Below are 12,047 nucleotides of genomic sequence, written 5' to 3' on the forward strand. Positions count from 1 at the left end.
TTTCTGCTTTGTATATTATGATCATTCAAAACTTCGTACCTACGAATTCTGGACCATTACTTGCTTTACAAAAGCATGAAGCTTCGACATATACGGGAAAATATAAAGCCCGATAACGACACCGAAATTACAAACCGTGTACATCAATGCGTAGCGACATAAAGACACTGGAGAATTAAAAACACTATAACCCTAAGGTAAAAGTAGAAGAAAACAAATTCCTCTGGTGGTTAATGAAAAAGAAGAATGACTGAAACGATAGTCAGAAAATATCCAGGATAAGAACTGGATGGAGCATTTTCACAATCTTTGAAAGTATGAATTGAGGAAGAAAGTATGAATTGAGAAGTGGTGAAGATAATAAAACGGAAGAAGTTAATTTATATCGAAATTCCAAACACAGCAATCTAGGCAATTCACCGCATTTAATCAAAGAAAATCCCAATTTCCGTAAATACCGGAGAATCAAATCTTATGGATTATGAAGATTTCTTTAAATCCCTTGAATTCCAGAAATCAACTTTAACCATATCAAAAGTTAAGGCGGACATTTAGTTTCCTCATTTCAATCTTTTACGATAGTTTTGTTTATACTCTTCCAGTAATCGAATCATTTCATCCATATTACCCAATGTTGATAAAACTCTTTTTTTCAACTCATATTGTTGTAAAGAATGACGATCTCTATCAAATTTCATGATTATGATTTTCATGAACTCCTAACTATTTTTTCTACCCTAATATTGTGGCATAAACGCTCAAGGTTTAAATAAGCTCACTATTATTCATAACCCATTTCATGTGTATTGAAATGCTTGTATAGCGTCATCATTTCTTTTTGAGAAAACCTAATCAATGACACTCTTGTTAAATCCTTTATATAACCTCCGCATTAATAATAAAATGCACTTTGTAGAATTAATGGATCGTAAGATTTAAACGCTCGAAACAAAACAATATTCTATCTGTTGAAATTCATGCAAGGCCCCGAGTATACCTGGGAACGTGAAGACCAAATAAAACGAAAATATCCTCACATGTTTTCTAACAACACCAACTGATGGCAACAACTAAATTTCGGGACGAAATTTCTATTAACAGGGGGATACTGTGATAACCCAGAAAATTTCTGATAAAATTTAAACAAAACCTCTACGTGATTTCATTTAACTTCGAACAAATTCTGAAGATTCACGAATAAATATTCATGCATTGGTATTAATTTGTTATATTAATATTATTATTAATATCATTTTTAATAATATATTGATATGAAATTTGATACACATAATTAATTTTATTATATTAATATTACTATCAAAATTAATAATATTAGTATCATTATGATTGAGAATTAAATTATTATTATCATTAATATTATTATCATTTTTATAATTATCATTATCATTATTATTATGATCTTTATCTATTATTATTATTATTGTTAATGATATTGTTATTAATATTATTATAAAATATCAATATTCTTACTATTTACATTATTATTATTATTATTATTATTATTATTATTATTATTATTATTATTATTATTATTATTATTATTATTATTATTATTATTATTATTATTTTTATCAATAATATTAGAAGTATTATTATTATTATTAATACAATTATTATTATTATTATTATTAATATAATTATTATTATATAATTATTATTAATTTATATTATTATTAGTATTATTATTATTAATGTATTTATAAAATAATAATAAAATAAAAAAGGACAACAAATACCTAATTTAGGTCACCAATTTTTAATTATATATCGTGATCTACATCTACCTTTAATTATTTTAATTTGATTATATCTGTTTTCTTTATTTTTTTTCTTCTTTTCCCAGACAGTGATCGAGCATTATGTATTTTTTTATATACTCTTGATTGATCATGTCGACATCCTTCAACTATAAAAACAATCAGAATTCTCTGTATCATTCACATCATTATCAATTAAAATCATTACAACCAATTAATTGATTAAACAAGAAAACCGTAACCCTGTTCTTGATCCATTTTTGCCAAAATTCAAATTTGAAATCCATTTAAAAATCTATTAATTTAGTCTTGTTAGGAACATTTTACTCAAACGATCTGCAAAATTTGAAGCTCCAATTCATCCTATCGAACTCAAATTTTTAAGTCAAAGTTATATTTTCTAAAGTCAAACTTTTTGTTCATCATCAAATTCGAGTTCGTGTTTCTGTTTCAATTTCAATTGATGATTCGTAAAGGTTTTAGGAACGATTTAAAACAAATTTTGTGTTGAAATATTAGTCTAAAACGTTCTCATAATCGAAATCATATTTTTTTTTCTTCTTTTTACTCGACAGCAGCAGCGATTGTTATGATATTTTTAATTTTTTTTCTCTTTTTCTCGTTTTCAATTGATTTAAACAATTAATATTGATTAGCTATTATTATTTTGAAGTATATAAATCATTAGTTTGATAAATTGAAGTCCCTGCTCGATTTGAACTGATGAAGAAGAAGAATATGAAACATAAACATTAAGGGTTAAATAAATATGAGACACAGAATTAATCAGAAAAGTAACAGATGGGTCGATGGTTAGGAGTGTTAGCGGGTGAGCGAGAGGTCTCGGGTTCGAGTCTAGGTGACGACATTTATTTTTAAGGCTTCTTTTAAAGGTAGTTTCATTTTTTATTTGTTATTATTATTATTATTATTATTATTATTATTATTATTATTATTATTATTATTATTATTATCATTATAATTATTATAATTATTATTACTAGTATTATCATTATTATGATTAAATAACATTAAGTATCATTATTATTAATATTAGTATTAGAATTACCATTTAACATTAATTTTAGTGTTATTATTAATAAGATTATTCAAATTACTATTAAACTATCATTTTTATTAAAATTAACATTTTTATTATTACTATTATTATTTTATTTTTATTATTATTATCATAACTATAATTACAATTATGATTATTATTATTATTGTTATTACTAATATTATTATTATAAGTATTATTATTTATAATGAGTATTATTATTATTATTATTATGTAATTACCAAAATCATTATCATAACTAACATTAATAGTAAATTTATATTTTTACAATTATTATTATTAATATCATTATTTTTATCACTAATAAATTTATTAACATTGTTATCATAAACATTAAGTATTATCATTGTTATTTTTATCATTACTAATATTATTTTAGTAGTATAAAATTACTATTTTAACAAACAAATGATATATATATATATATATATATATATATATATATATATATATATATATATATACACATAACATAATAAAATTTATATTCTTAAATATATAAAATGAATATGAGAAACTTATATGTTATTAATATAAAACTGGCATAACTAATATATATATATATATATATATATATATATATATATATATATATATATATATATATATATATATAAACTTATTCGATTACAAGTATATGTGTTAATATATATAAAATTGATATAGGTTCGTGAATCCAATGACAACTCCGCACTTGTTCAGTACCATCATACACATATTTACTACAAACTATCGTATCGTATCGTGAGTTCATTTGCTCCCTTTTTATCTATATATTTGGGCTGAGAATACATGCACTGTTTTTATAACTGTTTTACGTGTAGACACAAGTACTCAACCTTTTATGCTATATACGTGCTTTGTCATGCTAAATCCCTGCCGTAATATCGTTAATTGCTGAGGTATAAAATGCAAGCTTAGTTATTGTGAGTAGCGCTACTGAGAGTGACGTCTCAAGTCAGTTGACCGTTGGTCTTTGACTACATAATAATGATTCAACGACACGAATAACAAGTGTCACGGGGTAACTTTGTTTAGTCGCGATATTACAAACAACAACTCTTTCGATTGATATATTTGGTATCAATCAACTTTAAACTTAAATCTTGTGGTCTAATGCTACACTAAACTATTGATTTATGATAAACCTATAAACTCACTCAACCTAGTGTTGACTTTTTAAAGCATGTTTATTCGCAGGTACTTAAATATTGCTTCCGCTGTATATCTGCTGCTTTGATGATGATTGCTTGCTATGCTTGGAGTCTTTATTACATAACATATCAATTAAAGACATTTAATGCTCTAAATACAATGTAATCTATTTATCTTCCGCTGCAAAACTCAATAAAACGTCTCATATAGAGTCGTTCTCGTTTATACAAATGTGATTTGATATAATTAGTCACAAATACCCCAGGCCCTATTTGAGGGTGTGACATTAAGTAACCTCATTAAGTATTATTAAAGTTATTACTGATAGTACTAATATTAATATAAATATTAGTATGATTAGGATTATTATTATTATTATGAGTAGCTTTTAATGAACCATTACTAAAATTATTAATATTAGTAATAAAATGGTTAGGTTTATAGTTACTAATAATATCAATATTATTACTGTTATTATTAATACTAGAAGTATCATTATTTTTAATCTATAATTTATTAAAACTAGTAATTTCATTATTATTAGCATTAAAAGTATTATTAAAATTATCATCTTATATAAAATTTGCATTATTATTATTATTTTTAAATTTAATAGTATTATTACCCATATCTTAATATTTCCATTAATGTAACTAACAAATGATATTCATATAATAATATATTTAATACACATAAGTAAACTATATTAAGATCTTATTATTTATTAAAATATATAAAATAAATATATAATAAAATATATAAAAATTATAATAATAATATAAATATTTGTTCGATTACAATAATATGTATTAATGAATATACGAATGATATAGGTTCGTGAATCCGAGGCCAACCCTGCATTGTTCAATTGTTCAATGCCGTCATATGTATTTTTACTACAAAATACAGTATTGTGAGTTTCATTTGCTCCCTTTTTAAATGCTTTTGCAATATATATTTTTGGGACTGAGAATACATGCGCTACTTTTATAACCGTTTTACGAAATAGACACAAGTAATCGAAACTACATTCTATGGTTGAATTATCGAAATCGAATATGCCTTTTTTTATCATGCCCGAAGCTGTCCCGGAATGATGGCGAATTTATCATGTCCGAAGTTGTCCCGGAATGATGGCGAATTTATCATGTCCGAAGTTGTCCCGGAATGATGGCGAATTTATCATGTCCGAAGTTTTCCCGGAATGATGGGGATATTCTATATGCAATTTGTTAAGGTCGATTACCAGGTGTTCAATTCATATGAATGAATTTTATGTATGATGTTGATAAGGCTAAAAAGGAACATATATTTCATAGCATTATCCCCCAAGAATGACAAGTTTTTAGTTGCAATTGTTCCATTTTCAAGTAATATTTGTTTTTATTAAATAAGTGCGAAGACAAAAGGCGAAAACGAAGATTCGAAGACGAAAAGGTCCAAAAAGCTCAAATGTTCAAGATACAATTAAAAAGGTTCAAATTATTGATGAAGAACGTCTAAAAATGACAAGAGTACAAGTTACAAAACGCAAAGTACACGATATAAAATTGTACGAAAGGACGTTCGAAAATCCGGAACCGGGGCATAAACCAACTTTCAGCGCTCGACGCAACGGTGTAAAAATTACGAGTCAACTATGCACAAGAATAAAATATAATATTTAAATAATTCATAATAAGAATAATATTAAATAATAAAAAGTTGTTAATTGAGCATAGTTCAGGGGTCGTAAATGAAAATTCAATTTCTAATTTCGCCTATAAAAGGGATCTATGTAACGATGAATTGAGAAGAACTTTTTCGATCTTTTTTTTTATATCGATCAAATATCTATATTCTATATTTCTATCATAATGTTAACTTAATAAGATATAACAATAATCTTAATTTTAATTTTAAATTATGATAATAATAAGATTTATGATAGAGATCGTTTGAGTGTGTAAGTCGAAATTCTGTCCGTGTAACGCTACGCGATTAATCACCACTGTAAGCTATGTTCTTCCTTTTTAAATTAATGTATCGTAACTAAGTTATTATTATGCTTATTTGAGCCGAAGTAATCGTGATGTTGGGCTAAAATATTAAGAAGGGGTTATTGAACTTTGGACCATAATTAAGGTTTGGGTAAAAGACCGACACTTGTGGAAATTGAACTATTGACTATTAATAGATGGGGGGTATTGTCTAATTGAGTGACAACTCATTGGAGTCTGTCGAACCTATCTTCAAATTAATTAACCTAATAATTAATAATGATTATGGTTGTCCTATTTAGTGACGTTCATATGGAATCTGTTATAATCATTTAATTAATCAATTGGGTTGGGTAATTGATTATTCATTCTGATCAAGTGGATGAATTAATATTCATAAACTAATTAAAACAGGGGTGGATTACATACAGTGATAACTGGTGTAATTGTTGACAGAAGTGATAGCTGCGTCACAGTTTAAATCCTTAATCAGTTGGAATATTTGACTTCGGGTATAAGGGTAATTTGACGAGGATACTCGCACTTTATATTTATGACCGATGGACTATTATGGACAAAAACCAGATAGGCGTATCAAATAAACCAGGACAAAGGACAATTAACCCATGGTAATAAATTAAAATCAACACGTCAAACATCATGATTACGGAAGTTTAAATAAGCATAATTCTTTTATTATATTTCTCATCGTATCTTTATTTACTGTCATTTTATTACTCGCAATTTTATTTACTGTCATTTTATTTATTGTCATTATTTTACGCACTTTAATTATCGTCATTTATCTTTACGCTTAAAATATAGAATCGACAAACCGGTCATTAAACGGTAAAACCCCCCTTTATAATAATATTACTACTTATATAATTATATATATTTTGTATAAATATAGTTAAAAATATAGTAAGTATCACCAGCTCCCTGTGGAACGAACCGGACTTACTAAAAACTACACTACTCTACGATTAGGTACACTGCCTATAGTGTTGTAGCAAGGTTTAGGTATATCCCATCCGTAAATTAATAAAACTTGTGTCATATTTTGTAGTATTTTGTATTAAAAATAATACTATTTCGTACCCTCACGCTACATCATCAAGTTTTTGGCGCCGCTGCCGGGGACCCGACGAAACGCTATATTTTTAATCTATATTAAAAAAATAATAATAAAAAAAAAATACCCCGTAACTCTAGGAAATTGGATTATTTCGGTTTAAACACGATAGATAGTTTACGGCCCGTCATTCTAGTCCAAGGAGGGCCCTCCAAAAGAACTGTAATTAATAGCAATACCTATCCACGTCATGTTTCCATATTCCATCATAATTGATAAATAAACAAGCTAAGACGATAATAAGATATTTAGATTCCAAGTATATGGGTATTTTAATTTTATTAAAGTCAAATATTATTATATTTTCTATTAATCTACACTGCACGTATTTCAGAAATTTGGATATGAAAATTAAGCAAAATGCTAGTAATTTGCTACGGATAATCAAGGTTTAGTCTTGAGTCATTTCTTTAGTATTATGTGCCACCGAATTGCTTTACAAAAATTGCACCAAATCCTTATTTTAATAAAAAGAATTCTAGTGGTTTGATTTGAATAAGAAGCCTAGTGATATCAAGCTGTAAAGTAACACTATGACTTAGCATCTCTATCCCTATTATTACTTTCATCATCTTCTACTTTAAAAAAAAAAAAAAAAAAATACAACACGCATAATAAGGTGTCCTACTTGGGTCGACCACTTACTTGTAATAAGCCTTATATGAGTAGTTTGTCCTTGGATCAAAACATTCACGATTTGCAGCTGTCAAAAAAAAAAAAAAAAAAAAGTTAAAAAAAAAAATTAAATTTTCTTACCTTTAGATTTTTAGACTATAGTTACAATTTTTAGTATTAAGTTTAGTTTTGCCATAGTTATTTTTACTTCTAGAATTTTTAGGTTTGCCGTAAAATCCCTTAAGTGCTTATTCCTTAGACTAAGATTTAGGTGCTTTAGAATTTTGCGACGCCGTTTTTCGCGCTACTTTCTTATTTTTATTTTTCGACGCCTATTTTTCGACCTTTTTATTTTTCGACCTTTTTCGACGCGCAATCTTTTTCTTTCTTATTTCTCGCCATTCTAGTTTTTAGGACTTAGATTTTTTTCTACTTCTTCTCTAAATTTCTTAAAATTACGAAAATTTATTTTAAGTGGTTAAATTGATAGACATCAAAATTTTCTGGTTCGTAGTAATAGTTGGATTTGTACGTGGACCGGGTTATTGGAGCCAAACAGTACTCAATTATATTGAGACCAAACGAATCCTGCCCCTCTGCTGCATCTTTTGGCTATTCGAAACGTGGGCAAAATCAGAAAAGTCTATTGATTGGACAACTTATATAAGTTTTTCTTATTTTTATAACTAATAGGATATTCTGTGAATGCACCGAGCAAAACGTTCACCACCTTTCATACGTTCACCACCTGTAACTCGATCAAGACATCTAGCAAATATTGTCGCCGTTGATTTTTCTTTAGAATCATCATCTAGTCGACCAAGAACTCCAACTCAAATTTCCGATAATCCATCTTTTGAACCCGACCTCACAATTGAGAATCCGGAGAATATTCAGGGACAATTCCAAGATCCAGAACCACTAATTATTCCTCCTGAGCCACAAACCATTAAATCAGAATCCTCTAGTGATTCGTATTCAACAAATTCAATTATGGAAGTAACGGAACCTCTAAGTATGGAAGATCGAATGAGAGCCACACGCACGGGCCAAGGTCACGCCATTATTAAGCCAGAAGTTAATGCGCCAGATTATGAAATCAAAGGACAAATTCTACACATGGTAACTAACCAATGCCAATTCAGTGGTGCACCGAATGAAGATCCTAACGAACACCTTCGTACGTTTAAAAGAATTTGTACACTATTCAAAATCCGAGAAGTGGAAGATGAGCAGATCTATCTCATGTTGTTTCCCTGGACTTTAAAGGGAGAAGCCAAAGATTGGTTAGAATCGTTACCTGAAGGGGCGATTGACACATGGGATGTTTTAGTTGAAAAATTTCTTAAACAATTCTTTCCGGCATCTAAAGCCGTGAGACTTCAAGGAGAAATTGTTACGTTCGCGCAAAAGCCAAATGAAACATTATATGAGGCATGGACAAGATTCGGAAGGATGTTGAGAGGATGTCCTCAACACGGTTTAGACACTTACCAAATAGTACAAATATTCTACCAAGGTGTCAACGTTGCTACACGAAAAGACATCGACATAACAGCTGGTGGTTCCATTATGAAGAAAACCGCAACTGAAGCTTACAAAATTATTGATAACACAGCCTCCCACTCGCATGAGTGGCACCAAGAAAAAGATATTTTTCATTCATCTAAAGTGGCTAGAGCCGATTCTAGCCATGACTTTGATTCCGTTTCAGCAAAAATAGATGCTTTCGAAAGACGAATGGAAAAGATGAATAAAGATATTCACGCAATACGAATCAGTTGTGAGCTATGCGGTGGACCACACTTAATGAAAGACTGTCACATTGAACCAACATTGGAACAACGAGAGAATGTTTCCTATATGAACCAAAGGCCTGGAAATAATTATCAAAATAATTTTCAACCGCCAAAGCTAAACTTCAATCGAAATCAAAACATTCTTTACAATCCAAAAGGACCCGAAAATAACTGGTATAACCAACAAGGTCCGAATAACCAACCAACTCAAAACAACACTTTCAATCAACAAAGACCTGGCTTATATAAACCACCACAACAAACTGAAGAGAAAAAGTCAAATATGAAAGACGTGGTATTCAAGCTAGTTGAATCTCAAACACAATTTATTGAAACTCAAACCCAAACGAACGAGAGGTTTGATCAGTCATTAAGAACTCAACAAGCTTCCATTTTGAATCTAGAAAAACACGTAGGTACTCTTGCTAGCATGATGAGTGAGAGGGAACAAGGAAAGCTACCGAGTGATACTGAAGTAAATCCTCGGAATGAGAATGTTAATATGGTGTCCACGAATTCTGAAAAACCAGCTCCAGAAGTTGAGGAGGTTTTAGATATGAGTAACAATGAAGAAGTTACACCACCACCACCAACACCCGAGTATGTAAAGCCAGTGGTGACACCATACAAACCACCCATCCCGTTTCCAAGAAAAGGAGTTGAGTATGAGCAAGTGATAGGTAATAAAGATTGTGATACTTCTGGAAAGAAGAAGAAGAAGAAGAATAAGAAAGTACAAGAAACAAAAACCGTAAAGATAAACCCGGTGAAGACAGTTCCACCAAATCCTCCACCTAGGGTAGGTGATCCGGGTGAATTTATTGTTCCTTGTCTACTTAGTGACTGTGTCATGTATGATGCACTAGCAGATTTAGGTGCGAGTGTAAGTATTATGCCTCTTTCATTATATAAGAGATTAGGTGTAGGTGAGTTAAGTCCAACGGATATGAGTGTTCGACTCCTTGATCAAACCATTAAACACCCAGTTGGAATTGCTGACAACCTACCCGTTCAAGTAGGCAATTTAACCTTTCTAGTCGAATTTATTATCATTGACATAGAAGAGGACCTAAACATTCCTCTAATTTTAGGTCGACCATTCTTTGCGTCCACCGGGGCGTTCTTTGATGTAGGAAATGGAATAATGACACTTAAAAGTGGTGACAAATCAATCACCTTTATGATTCGAAAGTCTAAATCTCCACCAACCAAAACCGTTGAACCAGTAAAAACGATTGGTAATAACCATGTTGTTTTACCAACTCCAACGGTAGTGCTTAACAATAATAAAATGCCTAAGTGTGGGGAAAATGAAGTAACACCTAATGATGACCTGATAACAAAGAACCCCGTTGTTGATACGAAATTAGATGACCCCGTTATTAATAGTTCAATGAAGAAACTTATTAAACGGATTCGCGATGCTAGAACCAAGGGGAACTTTAAGTTATGTAACCGATTAGTATCTAATCTGTCGCCTAAAGAAAAGGCGAAACTAGTTGAAATTGTGGATATTACACAGGAATCCGACCAATGGCTTAAAGAAAAAGTCACAGATACGCAAGTTGATTATGGACCAAGAGAAATTGACAATGAAGTTAATCACAATTTCGACACCACAGCTACCTAAGTGTGGGGAGATTCAAATGTTCTAAAAAGAAAACGATGTCTGGAGTTAGTTGTTCTGTTCTCGTGTAGTTCCGAGAATGGAATCCGATTGGTCTTTTCCGCTAGCAGACACTAAAGAACTAGTTTTCTCCTCCCATTCTGAATTTTTTTTATTTTGTAGGTTTTATATAAAACTAATATGCTTTTAAATTTAAATTGGTGTGATTTTAAAAACAAAAATGTACTTTATTTCATTAAGTTAAAAACTGATTTCTAAAATTCGTCGTAAGTTGAAAACTAGGTCGTTGAGCCGAAATTGCTTTACCCAAAGATCGGGACGACAAATTTTGTTATTATTTTTAATTTTATTGATTTAAAGTATACCAAAAAAAATAATATTATATTTTATAAATTTTTGAACGTGGGGTTATATACCAAACTTCAAAAATATGTATATATATGTTTGTATTTTATGTTATGTACAAAACAGGGTAAAATAGCGTACTTTCAAAGACTGTTATTAAGTTCAGCAAAAGCTGCTAATTTTGACGACAAGACATAAAACAACAAATGTGATATAACAAATGAAGGAATGAACGATGAGGCGCCATCAATCATTCGACGAGCTTGGTAATTGCAAACTCGGTATTTCTAATCACTTTTCTACACTAATCACCCTCATGAATTTATAATTATAGTCTGATTTCATGCAAATGAGGGCATTGCATGATCTCAAGTGTGGGGAAGGGTTATAAATTCTCTCGGGTTTACACTTGGTTTAATTGCCAAATTTTGTGAAAATTTGAAAAATTTTCAACTAAATGAATTTAAAATCATGTTTATACATATTTATGAACGATGAAAACTAGGTGCTAATGCCGAAATTATCGTTACCTC

General features: G+C 29.7%; 1 non-coding gene across 1 annotated transcript; it reads right to left on the bottom strand.

The window, feature by feature from the left end:
* Positions 1 to 9,120: 9,120 nt before the first annotated feature.
* Positions 9,121 to 9,227, bottom strand: LOC139850937 (small nucleolar RNA R71). The gene has a single exon (XR_011760310.1). It is a non-coding gene; the product is annotated as a small nucleolar RNA R71 (small nucleolar RNA).
* Between the last annotated feature and the right edge of the window lie 2,820 nt (positions 9,228 to 12,047).

Source organism: Rutidosis leptorrhynchoides, chromosome 5 (assembly GCF_046630445.1).
Source record: "Rutidosis leptorrhynchoides isolate AG116_Rl617_1_P2 chromosome 5, CSIRO_AGI_Rlap_v1, whole genome shotgun sequence".
Taxonomy (NCBI): Eukaryota; Viridiplantae; Streptophyta; class Magnoliopsida; order Asterales; family Asteraceae; genus Rutidosis; species Rutidosis leptorrhynchoides.